Raw genomic sequence first — 17,914 nt, forward strand, 5'->3', positions numbered from 1 at the left:
AATTCCGATAATCTGACTATAAACGGAATCCCAAAAGCTTACAAAAATGTTATCTAGTAAAAATTCAAGGGCATATATAGTATCAAAGCATGTCCAATTGACATAGTTTTTTTGTTTATTGCTACTAAAAAATGACCTAAAAGAGTTTGAACATATATATTCACATTCTGACTTTTTAAATGCCCATTTAATTAGGTGTGTAAATTTTTTCTTAATGAGAATGTGAGGCAATGTGGTATACAGGGTAGAAAAATCAAAACTTTGAACAGATTCAAAATCACCAATATAAGCATGCAATTTATCAAGTACTTCCAACGAGTTCTTGACACTCCAAAAGTAATTAATTCCACTATTTTCGAAGGCCTTATTTGAACAATTTATTATCAGGTTTTTAATTGTACCAAGTGTGCTGGTAAGAAGAATAGACAATTTAGTAGTGGAACAATGGCTTGAAGACGAAATAAATCTATATTTGTAAGGTGTTTTGTGTAGCTTCGGAAGCCAGTACATAGTTGGGACTTTCGTTGTATTTGGCTCTGCTTGTAAAGCGGTAGCTAAAAGTTTATGTTTGTTACAGATGTCGTTTTCTGAAAATGGAGTCAGTTGGAATGTTGGTGAATTGGTGATTTCTTTTTTCAGAACCTCAATGTAAAATTTACATCAAACAATAATAATATTATTAGCAGCTTTATCGGCCGGGACAAAAACAAATTTCTTGGCTAGTTCTTTTAGTTTATGCTTGATACGAGAAATAGGTTTTTTGTGGTTATTGTTAATAGTAAAATGTTCTTTAAAATGTTGAATACGTATATCAACTATCTTCATTACTGAATTAAAAAAAGAGTCCAAAGTTTTTTTGTCAGCTTTTTCCCGTTTTATCCATTTCATACAGTAAGTATGGAGTGAGTCGTGGATGATATTACGACACTCATGCCAATTAATAATTGACGGGGGACGATATTTAGGTCCTTTACTGAGGAATGATTTTAACTCTCGGTCTTGAACGATGTTAAGATCTCCTGTTATAACATGGGAAATGGGTCCATAAATATATTCGGAGGTACTACAATTACATGAAGTAGGTGTATTTTCACTGATATTAACATCTTTACACAGTTGACTATAATTAAACACAAATTTCCGGGTAGATTTCTTGTAAATATAACAAATAAGAGGTAGCTCAGTATTGTCAAAATATCCAGGAATTTGTTCTTTAACAGAATGGTCGTTAAATATACCGGCAATATTTACAAAATCAAAACCTTTATTGACATACTTTATTTTAATAAAATGTTTTTTATGATCTTCAGGGCGATCAATTTTGGGAAATAGTTTAAAATAACACTATGCCATAATAACTTGAACAATTTCATACTTAGGACTGCTATATGAAATTGTGTTGCAATCCTCCAAAATTTTATTTAACTTATTAACCGGTAATGAACAGAGTTTTGTTAACAGATAATGTCTGCCGTTGTTTTTTGAAATAGAACGTTTGTCCGAAATATTGGTATGATTGGTCCGAAAGTTTCTTTGATTGTGATTTGTTCTACGACCGTGAGAACGGTTTTTACGAACAGTTTTAGAAACTATATCCAAAATGTTAACGGAATCGGTTCTAGATATATTACCAATTCCCATGATATTATCATTAAGACCGAGAGGGTAGACTGTCTGTAATTTTTTAATCCAATTTAATTCAATTATTTTCCGTGAACGTACAAACTTTGAATGAGATTCACCAGGCTGCTTATTTACTACTTCTAAAGGTTATATAATATATGTATAAATAAATGAGAAAAGAAATAATTCCAAAAATAATTGATAAACCTATCAAAGTCGAAGTCAAACGATTATATCTTCTTGCTGCATCATAATCACCTTCTGATCTTGCAATGGATGCCTACAAAAAAACCAATAATGCACTTTGTTTTTAGACAAAAAAGTTTAAAATTTATTAAATGACAAGCAAGACAAGATCTTTTAAATATTGAAATACCAGTTATCTACTACAAGTAGTGATTGCCCTGCACCTATTTTTTATCCATTATTTTGTTTTTGTCTAAATAATAAGGTCAATAGAGAGAACTGGAAACAGTTGAAATGATCACCAAGTCAAGATCCTCAATAATCTACAGAGCCAATAATCACCATTATATTCATTTCATAAGTCATAATATAAATGTAAATAAGATAAAAAGTTCAGAAAAAGGTGTTATACCAGAAACTAGTTTCCTATAATTCTTTATATAAAAATAAGCGTTTTCAGCATACTACTTCTATATTTCAGCTGTTTTCAAAATATAATCATCCTTTTTATGAGTTTATTTTAACGTCTATGTAGCCCTGTAACAAAATTCAACTTTTATGTCGGATCATATCAAACATTTAATTGAACCGATAATAGATTGAAGGAACTGTTCTTCTAAAATGTAAGTGTGTATTAGTCTTTAGTTTTCTATGTAGTACTTGTGTCTTGTTTACTATTATTTGTCTGTTTGTCTTTTTATTTTTTTTTATCCATGGCGTTGTCAGTTTATTTTCAATCTATGAATTTGACTGTCCCTCTGGTATCTTTCGCCCCTCTTTTACGGATTACAAATGTGTCGATAATTTTGTAATTGAATAATAACACAGAGATATTAGTATATATGCAGAAAACTAGTGGGGTTATGAACTCTAGGCCGAGAATGTCCCAGTATATACCCTGTCTGAGAACTGAATAACATATAATAAGTTTTCAGTGTATGGTTTACTTCAAATGTGATACATTATTTAGAAAAGCAAATTTGTATTTCAATGCATTTCGTTGACATGTTTTTTTTCCAAGAATTTGTTTTTTACAATGAAATAGATGACCTCTTATATCAACCATTCCAAGTGGATGTATGTTTTTTGTTTATTTTCTATTTTGATAACAGTTGTTTTATAATTTGCACAATTTGTGCGTTTTTTTAAGTATACTATTGAAAACGAAGGTTAAAACTGTAAACCATGGTAAACAGCCAAACAAATCAGCATAACTGAAAATCTGTTTTGACTATTACAGAAGATGAAGACGAACTGTTAATTACAAAATTTATAAGCAAGATAAGATCTTGAAATAGTTCGCTATGACGACACAAACAATGAACAAAAAAAATCAATTTCTTCATTAATCGAAAATTGTTTACACTTCAGGAAAACACCTTGTTGTATTAATGCTTTTAATGTTTTTAAAGGGTTGTTGTTTTACGTTTCTTTTTATTGTCTTTCACATATCTTACCTTGTCATCAGTCTGCACTTCAGTCTGAATACTTAATTTTGAATTTATGAACAAAACGCAATCGGGAGGAAAAACTTAAAACCGGACATGATTTTAATAACTTGTATCCATCTTTTTTTCAAAATCTTCATAAAAGTCACATCTTTTTATGAATACAAACTATAAAAAAAATAGTTGGGGGCTTTAAGTGACAAAAATTCGACTATAGAATGTTTTAACAACCATATAAAAAATGGATGTTATATCTCGACTCTTTATTCTAAATAGTCAAAAGTTGATAATTAAAAACTTACTTTAATGGCCGTAAGGATGGCAACCACACCTAATGGCCAGAAACAGCAGAAACTTACACAAACGGCTGAATAAAGATAGTTTGAATCATCTGGTGGGTATTCGTCCTTCTCCTGTCTCTAAAACATCAAACATGTTACGTAGATTATACGAATCATGGTAAACAAAGTTATCACATGAAATCGAATTCCGTATAGTGAAATTGAGATTTATTGTCACCATGCGATAGGGCAGAAGGTAACTATGTTACAGTTACTGCTGAGAAGGAAAGTTGAACCCATAACGTTAGTCATAAAACCTAGTCGTACATCTTCTTTGTCGATGAAAACATAAAGATATGAAAAATACCTTAAAGTTTCGGTTAAATAACTTGTCTCAACTTGACAGGGTTATATGAGACACACATAAATGTGGATAACTTGTTTTCAGGACACCACAAATGTATCCTCAATAAAAATCAAAAGATGTTTTTTTTTGTGTAATAATGTCTTTAAAAATGTTCTGTATGCAATATATTCATTAACAATGAGTACAAAACTAGTCGGCCAATAGCTGTGCAAAATAAGTATCTTTCCAAATACCGAATATCTGCTGAAATATCAATCTACCAAATTTGTTGACCTTAATCAAGAAATGTGTATTCATTAATTATATTCTGTAGAAGATATACGCTGCTTTGAGACAATGTAATTTATTTTTCAACTGAACAATGGAATAAGAATGCAATGCAAACACAAATCCAAAGTTTTGATATCAAGATTGTAAAAGATTTTTTCTGTAGATCTTTCGAATTTTTGAGCATTCATATGTAGTGACACTGCTGGTTGAATACTTCTCATCACCATATTTCTAAAAGCCTTATTTTACTTTCAAAAGAATGTTGATAGATAGATAATTACTCATTCAAACATTTTCGCCACCTGGCTTTATGCTGAACTTAATTTGGATGTATGTGGTGCTTAGGTAGCCAGTATAAAGACGGCATATTTACATAATCCTTCGTTTTTTTCAATTTTATTAGAAACGGGGAAACATAAAAAATTACACTAAGAAAGATTTTGTAGTGTTTTTTGTTGTCAGTATAAAATAAGGAGATGTGGTATGGCTCCATCTGAGAAAAGTATGTACAAGAGTTCAACTGACAATGATTTTTTCAAATGAAGATAATCTTAGACCTTCCATAATGAGCAAAACTCATACCGAATAATCAAATATAAAGGACCAATGCATTACACATTGAATTGTAAAGTAATCAAATGGAAAAAGCAAACAGTCTGATTTATGATAAAATCAAGAAATAAAGAATAAATAATATGTCAGAAAGCTACAAACGACAACGACAAAATAACAGGCTCCTGACTTTTAGAATTTGGAGGGGTTAACAAACTGTGAGCAAAATTACTACTGTTCTGATAAATGTTTTCCAAAATACCAACGAATTTTCTTCCCCAGGTATGGGTTATCTTAGCTGTATTTGGGAAACCATTCAAAATCGCAGGACCTCAATGCTCTTTTACATGTATATAGTACTTCACCTGAACTTTTGTACTTTGTTTTTTTTTCGAACGCCACAGAAAATCAACGTGTACATGCGTTATGCGATACAAACTGACATTAAACTCCCAAATCCAACAAATCAGGAATGCTTATTTAAACATATCATACAAAGCCTCTCATCATCCATAAAAGAATTTCAGAAAGAAAGGAATATATTACTTATTAATGCTAATAAAATTAAATCTAACTCATCGATTATTTACGTGGGATTTCTTTCTATATAAAATGAGTATTATGTGTTCCTTCTAGTTCGTTACAAGTAACAGTCCTGTTTGATATATAGTTTTAAAATACTTTAAGATAACACCATGAACTTAACCGAAGAATAAAAACCTTGAAAAAGGGGAACATTCAGAATTTAACCAAATTTGCTTTATTTCAAAGATTTTAAAGAAACTAACTCAAATATGAAGTTTTATAAATATTTAATGAAGATTGATAGAATCCTGGGCCTTAAATATGATGACTCAGCATAAATTCACAGTTTACAGTATGCATAGTTTACCTAAAGTGCTGGATACATAATTAATTCATAATATTTGCATATTTGTAAGTAAATTTGTAAAGAAGTGCTTATATTTACTCTTCTCAGTCATTGAAACTCATTGATCCTTCATTAATATTATTTATGGGGTATTTGTGTCCTTTCGACAACCCAAAAATAAGCCGCAACACCTAAATCTGCTTTTTTTGTCACCAAGGCATAATAAAAACAAGCTAGAAAAACAAAAATATCTCAAGAAAACTTACAATAGTGTGTTCTATCCTGAATATCTACTAAATATTCTAAATTGCTAGAAACAGCAGAATAATTTAGGAAATTTGAGACCCCATGGGCAAAAAAACATAGAAAATTGCCTACCCCCTGGGTCATAAAACAAATAATTTAACTTGTAAATGCTATGATTTTATGACTTTAAAGTTATTGATATAAAAAAAACCAATAACTATGCTTGGAAGTTATGCAAAAATCAGATGTTAGTAGTCATCTCTACAACAATTTAAGTGAATTTATATCTCAGACTGGTATCTGCATACATACAACTATTGCAAATATGGCTTTGTTTGAACACTTTTAGTAATATATTAGTTAAATTGTGTCAGATATATAGTTACGGATGATACTGTTGTGACAAGGATTCTGAATTGACCATTTGAGTGTTCTTTTATTGACAAATAGACATACAGTAAGATGTGGACTAGAGACAGGCTGGATTGGATACTTTATATAATCTTGAATGTTGTAATGATTGACTGCTAAACATTACATTTATAGTATTCTGATATGCTTTCAATATGTTATCAAAATAGTTTTAAACAGGTTCTAGGCATTTTTTATCAGAAAATATGCAAATAAGGTAAGCTGCCAATAATTAAAGTCTTGTTTTCAAATTTAAAAAAAATTGAAACAGGGGAGGGGGTATAAAATGTATAGTAAAGAAAAACTTAGAGTATACGCAGTGATTTCTTTAAGACTATAATTCTGATAAAAGAGTATTAATGTGAGAAAAACTGATTTTAGAGAGTTTTCGATTTAAATAAATGTATGTATACAGTGGAGATCACTTCTAACCTCTCATTAAATCTGTCAGGAGAACTGTTCTAGAACAGTACGTAGAACTGTCAGCCTGACACCTTTTAGTCAGTTCTAGGTTAGAACTGTTCTAGCTAGAACTGATTTGGTCAGTTCTACCTAGAACTGATTTGGACAGTTCTACCTAGAACTGATCCTGACAGTTCTACCCTAGAACTAATCCTGACAGTTCTAGCTAGAACTGACCAGATATTTGGTCAGTTCTACTTCTAGAACAGTTCTACGGTTATAATTGATTTCTAATTGTACGGCTAGAATTGATTTTTATAAATTCTACGGCCAGAATTGATTTATAAATTCTACGGCTAAAATTGATTCATAAATTCTACGGCTAAAATTGATTTATAAATTCTACGGCTAAAATTGATTTTTATAAATTTTACGGCCAGAATTGATTTATAAATTCTACGGCTAAAATTGATTTATAAATTCTGCGGCTAAAATTAATTTATGAATTCTACGACTAGAGTTAATTTATCAGTTTTAAGAACACTTTGCCTTAATATAAAGGGTTGGGTAAAAAAGCGATTTAAATTATACAGAGTTTGCTATTTTGCCGGGTTTTTTTTTTCCAGATTTATAATCGGCAAGACTTAGGCAGCAACCATTTGATTTTCTGGGTAGAGGGGGGCTATGGTTTTTTTTGGGAAAAAAAGTTTGTTTCCAGTTTTTGGTGAAAAAAATAATTTGTTTTGGACCCTGAGCCTGAGAAAAAAAAATTGTTTGTTTCATCCTCAGCTGCCACTTTATATAATGCTAAAATTGAAAGAAAAAATTGTTTTCGGTTTGTCGTCAAAAAATAGATTGTTCTTCGCCGAAGTCGAAAAAAAAAGTTTGTACAGAAAAAAAACCCATAGCCCCCCCCCCCCCCGAAAATCAAATGGTTGCTGCCTTAGAGCACATGTTTAACCTGTTAACCCCGCCATATTCTGCATGTATGTGCCTGTTCCAAGTCAGGAGCATGTAATTCAGTGATTTTCTTTTGTTGATGTGTTACATAAATTTTTGTTTTTCTCTCAATTTTTGTACATAAATTATGCCGTTAGTATTAGGGGGGGGGGGGGGCATTATTATTTGAATTGTTTTACATTTGTTATTCTGGGAGTCAGGATGGCTCATTATCACATAACAAAATTATGGGACCTCAATAACCAATATAATATCTGTTTACGAGTAGTTTTCATACCTCGGACGACCTGTTTAACAAAAATCTGTTGACCGCATCAATCTGAACACTTTGCCTTAATATAAAGGGTTGGGTAAAAAAGCGATTTAAATTAAGAGTTTGCTATTTTGCCGGTTTTTTTTCAGATTTATAATCGGCAAGACTTAGGCAGCAACCATTTGATTTTCTGGGTGGAGGGGGGCTATGGTTTTTTTTGGAAAAAAAAGTTTGTTTCCAGTTTTTGGTGAAAAAAATAATTTGTTTTGGACCCTGAGAAAAAAAAATTGTTTGTTTCATCCTCAGCTGCCACTTTATATAATGCTAAAATTGAAAGAAAAAATTGTTTTCGGTTTGTCGTCAAAAAATAGATTGTTCTTCGCCGAAGTCGAAAAAAAAAGTTTGTACAGAAAAAAAACCCATAGCCCCCCCCCCCCCCGAAAATCAAATGGTTGCTGCCTTAGAGCACATGTTTAACCTGTTAACCCCGCCATATTCTGCATGTATGTGCCTGTTCCAAGTCAGGAGCATGTAATTCAGTGATTTTCTTTTGTTGATGTGTTACATAAATTTTTGTTTTTCTCTCAATTTTTGTACATAAATTATGCCGTTAGTATTAGGGGGGGGGGGGGCATTATTATTTGAATTGTTTTACATTTGTTATTCTGGGAGTCAGGATGGCTCATTATCACATAACAAAATTATGGGACCTCAATAACCAATATAATATCTGTTTACGAGTAGTTTTCATACCTCGGACGACCTGTTTAACAAAAATCTGTTGACCGCATCAATCTGAACACTTTGCCTTAATATAAAGGGTTGGGTAAAAAAGCGATTTAAATTAAGAGTTTGCTATTTTGCCGTTTTTTTTTCAGATTTATAATCGGCAAGACTTAGGCAGCAACCATTTGATTTTCTGGGTGGAGGGGGGCTATGGTTTTTTTTGGAAAAAAAAGTTTGTTTCCAGTTTTTGGTGAAAAAAATAATTTGTTTTGGACCCTGAGAAAAAAAAATATTGTTTGTTTCATCCTCAGCTGCCACTTTATATAATGCTAAAATTGAAAGAAAAAATTGTTTTCGGTTTGTCGTCAAAAAATAGATTGTTCTTCGCCGAAGTCGAAAAAAAAAGTTTGTACAGAAAAAAAACCCATAGCCAAAAAAATCAAATGGTTGCTGCCTTAGAGCACATGTTTAACCTGTTAACCCCGCCATATTCTGCATGTATGTGCCTGTTCCAAGTCAGGAGCATGTAATTCAGTGATTTTCTTTTGTTGATGTGTTACATAAATTTTTGTTTTTCTCTCAATTTTTGTACATAAATTATGCCGTTAGTATTAGGGGGGGGGGGCATTATTATTTGAATTGTTTTACATTTGTTATTCTGGGAGTCAGGATGGCTCATTATCACATAACAAAATTATCGGACCTCAATAACCAATATAATATCTGTTTACGAGTAGTTTTCATACCTCGGACGACCTGTTTAACAAAAATCTGTTGACCGCATCAATATAAACTGCCTTTATTTGCTTTTTTTTCTGCAAATCTATATAGGTGCACAGTACTTCAGTTTTAATTTTAGGTCTAGAGGGACTGCAAGATACAAGTAACAGCAATTTTGGAAAACAAATGTAATTGTTCACATCAATTTATAGTGCCAGCATGCAGGGGCAGCTAGACCAGGCTGGGGGTCCAACTATATGCTCCCATTCATATGCATTGATGTTAAAAAAAAGTGGGGTTCCAACCCCTGGACCCCCTCCCCTTGATCCTCCAATGAGCATGTCCTTGTTTTATTCAAAATATTGAATCATAAACAAATATCAGTAGTTTTTATACTTCAGACTGAGTCGTGTAATAAAATCTTTTGACTGCATCAACCAAAACTTACCATATTTGCTTTTTATTATGTAAATCTATAGAGCTGCACAGCAATTCAGTTATAATTTTAGTTCGAGAAGGACTGTAGTATATAAATAACTGCAATATTGGAAATCAATGACCACAAATTTGTTTTTCGCATTAATTGAGGGTGCCAGCATTTCCTATTTTTATTCAAAATATCGAATCAGAAACAAATATCAGTAGTTTTCATACCTCAGACTGACTCATGTTACAAAATTATTTGTCTGTATCAATCAAAACTGACCATATTTGACAGCAACAACCAAAACTGACCATATTTGACCACATCAACCAAAACTGACCATATTTGCTCTTTTTTATACAACTCTTATAGTCGCATAGTAAATCTGTAATATTTTTATGTAAGGATGGAGTGTATTATCATTATAATACAAATGATTTATATTATAGGGTTATTGCATGAATATTGGGGAATATTGTTCCGAGTAGAATTTTATATTGCGCGTACTTATATTTTTATATCAGGATTGATTGTTCAATATAAACATGATAAAGGAAAGCAACATTGGAAAACAAAATAATGCTCACATCAGTTTAAAGTGCCAGCATGTCCTCTTTTTAATCAAAATTTTGAATCGTAAACTAATTTCAGTAGTTTTGATATCTCAGACTGACTCATGGATATAACAAAATTATTTGTCCGCATCAACCAAAACCATGAAAACTAACCATATTTGACCGCATCAACCAAAACTGATCATATGTGACAGCATCAACCAAAACTGACCATATTTACACTTTATAATGTAAATCTTAATATAATATATATATATATATATATATATATATATATATATATATATATATATATATATATATATATATATAGCTGCATAGTAAATCACTTATACATGTAGTTACATATCACGATGGATTGTATAATTCAAATGACAGCAATATTGTAACACATTGGCTAAAAAAAAAATTTCACATCAATTTAGAGTACCAGAAATTTTCTGCAAGTCCTCTTTTTATTCAAAATATTGAATTGTAAACACATTTCAGTAGTTTCGATATACATGTATCAGACTGAGTCGTTTTAACAAAATTATTTGACCATATCAACCAAAACTGAACTTATTTACACTTATCATGTAAATATATATGGCCTCATTGTAAACCAATAATATTTCTATGTCAGGACGGATCGTATGATAAAAATGACACCAACTTTGGAACACAATACACCTTTATTGCTAATCCTGGATGACCCGGCCTCTTGAACTTTTGAAGCATACAACAATCACTTTTCCATTGTGGCGTCAGAAATTTTGTTTTATGATGTCAAATTTTTACGGGAACCTGTGCGATATCCAGTAATGGCAGACAAATAGCTGTAAGGTGTATTTATACCATATCTAAAAATTTAGCGCACCCTTATTTTCTCTCTGTATCCATAATAATGAACCGTCACTAAAGTGACTTTTTAAGTCAGTTAGTTTGTGATGTGTTTTTTTTAAAAACAAAATATTTTACGGCATCACCCAACACTCACATGACTGATTCATATACTTTATTTTAAAATAAAAAGTACATGTATGGGAAGTTCTCTTCATGGAATAGTATACTGTTAATATAATTTGAAGACAAATGGATGAAGGCAAAGACAAATGCATGATTTTGTTTGTAGCCGAACGTCCAGTGGCAATTGCTTCATTAATGTTCAGATGAGTATATTTTTTCTGAGTTTCAGACTCCTAGATATCATTTATAATCGTTATGGATAAGTCTGTCTAAATTGACGAGATGGTGCAAATGTATATAGTTTTTTTACGTTATAATACAACACTTTTATCATTAATATCCCATAATTCATCCACTGTACAATTTTCGTATGAACATTTGTCAAAACAAAATCTTAAATGAATGTAAATCCAAGGCAAACAAGGTAAATTACGATTAAAATTCCATGAATTAAATGCAGAGATATATTTATGACATGTATGAAGAGACTGTTAAAAACAGGGAACGAAGAAACGTAAACAATGATGTTTCCTATGCAATCTTATAAAAATATTTCTCCGATGAGTTGGATAACCTCTTATTTACTTCGATATTTGTACATGTAACGTATGATCAGAAAAAATATAGAAAATCTGCTATTATATAGCAAAGTTATTGGAAGTGATTTATTTCTTCTAAATTCTAAAGTGCCCTTACTGCAGTGACGTCAGTTTAGAACTGTTCTACTAGTTTGACTAGTTTGGCTTTATAAATATTTTGATATGAGCGTCACTGATGAGTCTTATGTAGACGAAACGTGCGTCTGGCGTACTAAATTATAATCCTGGTACCTTTGATTACTATCTACAGTCCTGACTGATTTAGTCAGTTCTGCTGACAGTTCTACGGTTAGAACTGATTTGGACAGTTCTACCTAGAACTGATTCAGACAGTTTTACCCTAGAACTGATTTAGTCAGTTCTACCTAGAACTGATTCTGACAGTTCTACTTAGAACAGTTCTAGGGTAGAACTGTTCTAGGTAGAACTGTTCTAGGTAGAACTGTTCTAGGACAGGTTAGAGGTTAGAACAGTTCTATGACAGTTCTCCTGACAGTTCTAATGAGAGGTTAGAAGTGATCTCCACTGTAGATTGCACTTTGTAAATACAGCTGTTTCTCAAAACACGCCTCTTTTGGGGAGATCTTGAATATTCATAGAAAATTAATTTTGTTAACATACTGGTTCCCAGTTATGCTCTATGTGTTCCATCTCACAGAGACATAACTTGGAAATGTTACCAGTAAATAAACATGTGCATATTGTTTACATTGAAATCTGTGGTAACCTTTCGTTCGAGGTAGGGGTAGTTAAGAAATTTAGTGTAAGTTAAAACTCTGAGAAGTTCAGGGCACATAAACGTTGAAAATATGCCGCGCAACCCTATATTTTGACCTTTGAAAAAAATTGTGGTGCATATGATCTTTCAATTCTAGGATAAGATTTTTTTCAAAAGTTCAAAAGTGGTACAGTTTTAGACGTAAAAGGAGTTCCTATGGGAAATTGCATTGTCAATATTTACAGAAAAAAGTAAAATCACAAAAATACTGAACTTAGAGGAAAATCAATTGGGAAAGTCCATAATCACATGGCAAAATCAAATAGCAAAACGCATCAAAAACGAATGGACAAGAACTGTCATATTCCTGACTTGGTACAGGCATTTTCAAATGTAGAAAATGGTGGATTAAACCTGGTTCTATTGCACTAACCCTCTCACTTTAATGACAGTCTCATCAATGTCCGATATATTTACATTGATGCAATAAATAAAATAGTCAAAATATGGGTACATCAGTCATCATCGTATAACAATTTTAAAAGGGGACAATTTAACAGAACACAAAAACGTCTACTATCTACGAACACATTTATTGATTTGAGTGTCTGACGTCATAAAATTTTATACGTCACATAAACTTGTCGTTCAATGTGCATAAAAACAATTTTAAAATTTACATGGGAATGTTAGCATACAGGGTTAAAAAATCAAAAGTATGTAAGAATAAATTTCAGAAATAGACCGAGATTTAAACTAGTCCAAAAGTTATATTTATAAGAATAAAAAAATAGTTAATTCCACTACGCGATTGAATGATGGTTCAACGTATATTGTAATTCATAAAAGAAATATATCATAATGAAATACAATAGAACAATATCATACTGACGGGATCTTTTAAAGTACAGAGTCACGTTATAAGAACAAAAGAAATACAAAAAGTCGCATCTACAAAATTAACAAACCACCAAAAAATGAAGGCCAATACAAACACATTGACGAGATGTATAAGTACCGAGCCACGTGAAACAGATATCACATAAAAACATTCAACAGTAAAAGTGATATTAATAATAGAACAGAGACAAATGAAAGAACTATAAAACACGTTGTTAAGATGATAAACAACATCGGTACGCAGAATCTATACATCAAGACCATCGCATATTATTTGAGAAGTTGATACGGAATATTTATCAACAAGGTCTTGGTACTTTTTTTTAGAAAAAGGACGAGACGTTCTTTGACATACCCCTGGTTCATCAACTTTCTACTCAGACACTGATGACGTTTTACAAAGTCTGAGTAGGAGCTGCAAGCTCTTGAATATCGAATAAGTTGGGAAATATATATCCCATATGCAGGTGAAGTTGGTATATTGCTACTAAGGTGGGGGAAATTAATAATATCAAAATTAAAATATGAAACATGAAACCACCCCAATTCTTTTGTTGATTAGTCTTTAATTTTCTTTGGTGTGCCTTGTGTACTACGTTTTGTTTGTTTGTCTTTTTCATTTTTAACCGTGGCGATTTCAATTTGTTTTTCGATCTATGAGTTTTGCTGTCCCTTCGGTATCTTTTGGTCCTCTTCTATTCATTAATGTATTACAGAGTATATCTTCAAGCAAGGGAAATTCGTTAATATGTATTATATGCAAATTACTAACCTTTCCAGAATAAATCTTCTCAGTTTGATTCTCAAAAACAATTGGAACGACATAAGTAGATGTCGTTGGTTGAGCTACATTTACTGGATCGCTATTGCATGTAGGAAGACATGACTTGGACCGATCTTGATTCAATGGAATTTGACTGTAGATAGAGGACTGTGCTGAAAAAAATAAAAACCATAATTACATGTAAGGATCGTACTCGTTCATAAGATTATAAAGGGTAAAAAAAGTACAAGGACAACAAAGCTACAAAGTATAAAAGTTATTTTGAATGACACAGACATATTTAGAAGCATATATAGGTGGAGACTCCGGAGATAACCACCAACTTACGGCAATACAACTTGCAATCCTAGTCAATTAATAAAGAAGTGGAACAAATCTAACATGAGCGAATTTTTCGTCTTTGATTTACCTGTTAGTGCTTATTGCAGATGAACAACTCTGACCACTTGGCAACCGAGCTCCTTGCTACTCTATCCGGTCTTTTCATTTATTCATTCATAGCATATTTGTTCAGAAATATACATATAAAGAATAAAGAATAAAGGATGAATATAAGATGAATGGTTTGCTACTGACCCCTTACGGATCCATAGAGGGTTAGAAAAATCAATAGGGTTGAGGCCGCAACCCGAACATCCTATGTATGTTATTCCCATTCTATGGTCCGTAGGGGGTCAGGAGTACACCGTATAAAGAATTTATCGCAATCAGTACCTTTTCTACTGCGTTTTGTAGAAAAATTAATAAATAAACACAACAACATAAATATATGCATCACCATTAACAGTGGACGTGACGTCATGAACCCCTATGAAATTTACTTACCCCTACAAATCCATAGGGGATCACCATGTGACGGCGTTCAACCAATCACAACGTAATTACCAGCGGTAAGATAAAAAGTGATAGGTTTAACTAGATTTAATATGTAAACGGATTTGTGTTAGTAGTCCGATGCACTAATCACTACACCACGGCTCTCTTTTACCCGTCTTGTGGCTCATGTATTTCCTAACTCGGTGCCAAGCCTTATTCGGTTGGTGACATTAACGGGAGAAATGACGGCAATTTGGTTACGTCGATGGAACTTATCAGTTGTCATCTGGCGAAACAGATATCTCATAATTGTTAACCAACTCGTAGTGGCGTCCGTGAAATTTTCAAAGGGATGATTTCAACTTTGCATTTGAACTCTGGTTTAAAACCATGTTCAAACCACCATTTTTCTTCAAATGTCCTGTACCAAGTCAGGCATATGGCAGTTGGTATCGAATAATCTGTGTCTTTGTATGTTGGTGTTTGTTTTTGTAGCAGGTCAGTATTTCTGTTATCGTTGTGTTCCTCTTATAGTTGATGCGTTTTCCTAGTTTTTGCTTTGTTACCCGGATTTATTTCAGTTACTAGTAAATCGATTGATGACTATTGAATGGCGGTATACTATAGTTGCCTTTATTTCAGAGGAGTTGAGGCTCAATGAAATCGGTCTCCTCCTTTAGTAGTATAGATATGCAGGCGTTGCTATAATATTGTTACATAGAAATGAAAAGTTTATAATTTGGTAGTAAGGGGTGTTTTTATGGGTTGTTTTATGCTCATCTCTTTTGTCGTAAAACTTGTTCTCAACCAACCCTCATCATCAATTTCAAGGTACGTGATGGAGTAAACAATATCTGTTGAATCTTTTATTTTCAATTTCAATGGAAAATACGAGTCCAACATTGTCACAAATTTTGCACTATTCAGTGAGATAACATCATTTATATGAGGGAAAGTGTAGTTTCAAGATAATTATAGCTTCTTTTCAGTCGTCATGAGAAGCTCTTGCATGAAGTCATCCTCGTATGAAAAATGAACTAGTCATTCAAGCTAGCTATTCAGGAAGTCTAGTTGTAACTAGAATCGTTGCGTATTAATGGATATTTTTTCTTCAAAATTATTCTTATTTGATGAATAAATGCATGTAAACAATGAACAACGCAATTTAAGCAATCAAGAAATCAAGTTTTATAATGTGTTTACTAGTTTTTGAAATTCTTTGAAATTTCAATTTCCATCAATTTATTTTCTATTTATTTTGGTCTAAATTTTCAATTCACATTAAATAAATAAAAAGTCTTTTCACTACATCAATATTTATGATGAAGCTACAAATCAAACAATTAGAAAAGTCGAAATATGTTTATTTCAGTCTGGTAGTTACAATGCAGATTGCAATATCTTAGTTTCGACCCCTTTATTTCAAACAATAAGATGATTCGCGCACATATTTTTTTACTCTAATTTTTTCAGATCCTTAAAAATTTGTTTATTAAATATTATATTGACCACATACAATGTTTAAATAGGAAGAAATGCTTAAAAGCTGTTTTTTGTCGCAGATGGCGGTATTTTGGGCAACTGTATGAGTTGTTATGATTTGCCGTTTGATTAGAAGTAAGCATAATTTTAGGAAATTTTATGATGTCAAAAACTTCTTTGATAGTCATTACAGGGTTTTACTTAGTTTTAAGTGATTAGCATTTGCACCAGAAAGAAAAATTTGGGTTTTCACACATTTTGTTATCTTTTAACCGAATTTCATGAAACATAGGCTCTCTGTCAAAAACACGCTTTAAATATTAAAAAATGCATTTGAATAATGACTGTTAATCTCTCTGCTAAAAGTTTAAATTGTTTGCATATGTGAATTTAGTATATAAAAGTCATATTATGCAATCAGGCTGAAATCTTAGAAAATATGCACTTATTCGTCCCTGGCCTTTGATCTTGATTTGACGGAAATTGCACCGTACGATCTTTTTTACGACCGGGCAAAACAGATAGTACAGATGTGTAGTTTTCAAATGATATATAATTTAGCCGTGTGTTAGGTAGGTGCATTAAAAATTTAATTCTATGGTTAAAGTCACTCGCCTATATGTCGTTATTCCAATAATATGATGTGTTTGTCGTGGTTCTAATAATCCGACGCGTTCTAATAATGTGATTCGTATGTCAGTGTTCTAATAGTGTGATGTGTATGTCGGTGTTCTGTATACTGTTATATGTTTGTCAGCTTTTATAATAATGTCATACATTTTTCAGTGTTTAAGTAATTTGATACTAGAATAAACTTAATCAAGTGTCTGATATGAACCAAATATTTATGAATTCACGTAAAATAACTGTGTAGCTGCGTGAAAACAAAAGCATTCAAATCAGCAAAGAAATAAAAAAAATTGTTTCAGTACAATTTCGTAGACATAAGATAAGAAACTGAAATTCTATTGAAAATATGTAAATTACAGTACTATATATCGGGCCGACACAACTAAAATTCTTAAGGACATCACAATTTCTGCGACCTGTAATGAACTGTTAACAGGAAAAGGAAAGTGAAACGAATAAACCTCTTTTTAAGTTGTTTATAAATAGAATTCAATAACTGTGTTTTATGAACATGATTAAGACTGAATAATCTGAAATAAAATATACTTAAATAATAGTATTTACTTACCCATTGTATCACAATCAACTTAATTATATCGTATTGAATTGATTCTATGATATTCAAGTGCGCAAACAAGAACAATTTCCTTATTTTTTTTATATAAATAACCTTGACCTTTCCATACTTTAATTGTTTTAGCTTCAACAATTAGTTAACGGAT

General features: G+C 31.8%; 1 long non-coding RNA gene across 1 annotated transcript; it reads right to left on the reverse strand.

The window, feature by feature from the left end:
- Positions 1-1,263: 1,263 nt before the first annotated feature.
- On the reverse strand, positions 1,264-14,393 carry LOC143082698 (uncharacterized). The gene is made up of 3 exons (XR_012980448.1): positions 14,253-14,393; positions 3,560-3,676; positions 1,264-1,903 (listed from the first exon to the last, which is right to left on the reverse strand). It is a non-coding gene; the product is annotated as an uncharacterized LOC143082698 (long non-coding RNA).
- Between the last annotated feature and the right edge of the window lie 3,521 nt (positions 14,394-17,914).

Source organism: Mytilus galloprovincialis, chromosome 7 (assembly GCF_965363235.1).
Source record: "Mytilus galloprovincialis chromosome 7, xbMytGall1.hap1.1, whole genome shotgun sequence".
NCBI classification, from domain to species: domain Eukaryota; kingdom Metazoa; phylum Mollusca; class Bivalvia; order Mytilida; family Mytilidae; genus Mytilus; species Mytilus galloprovincialis.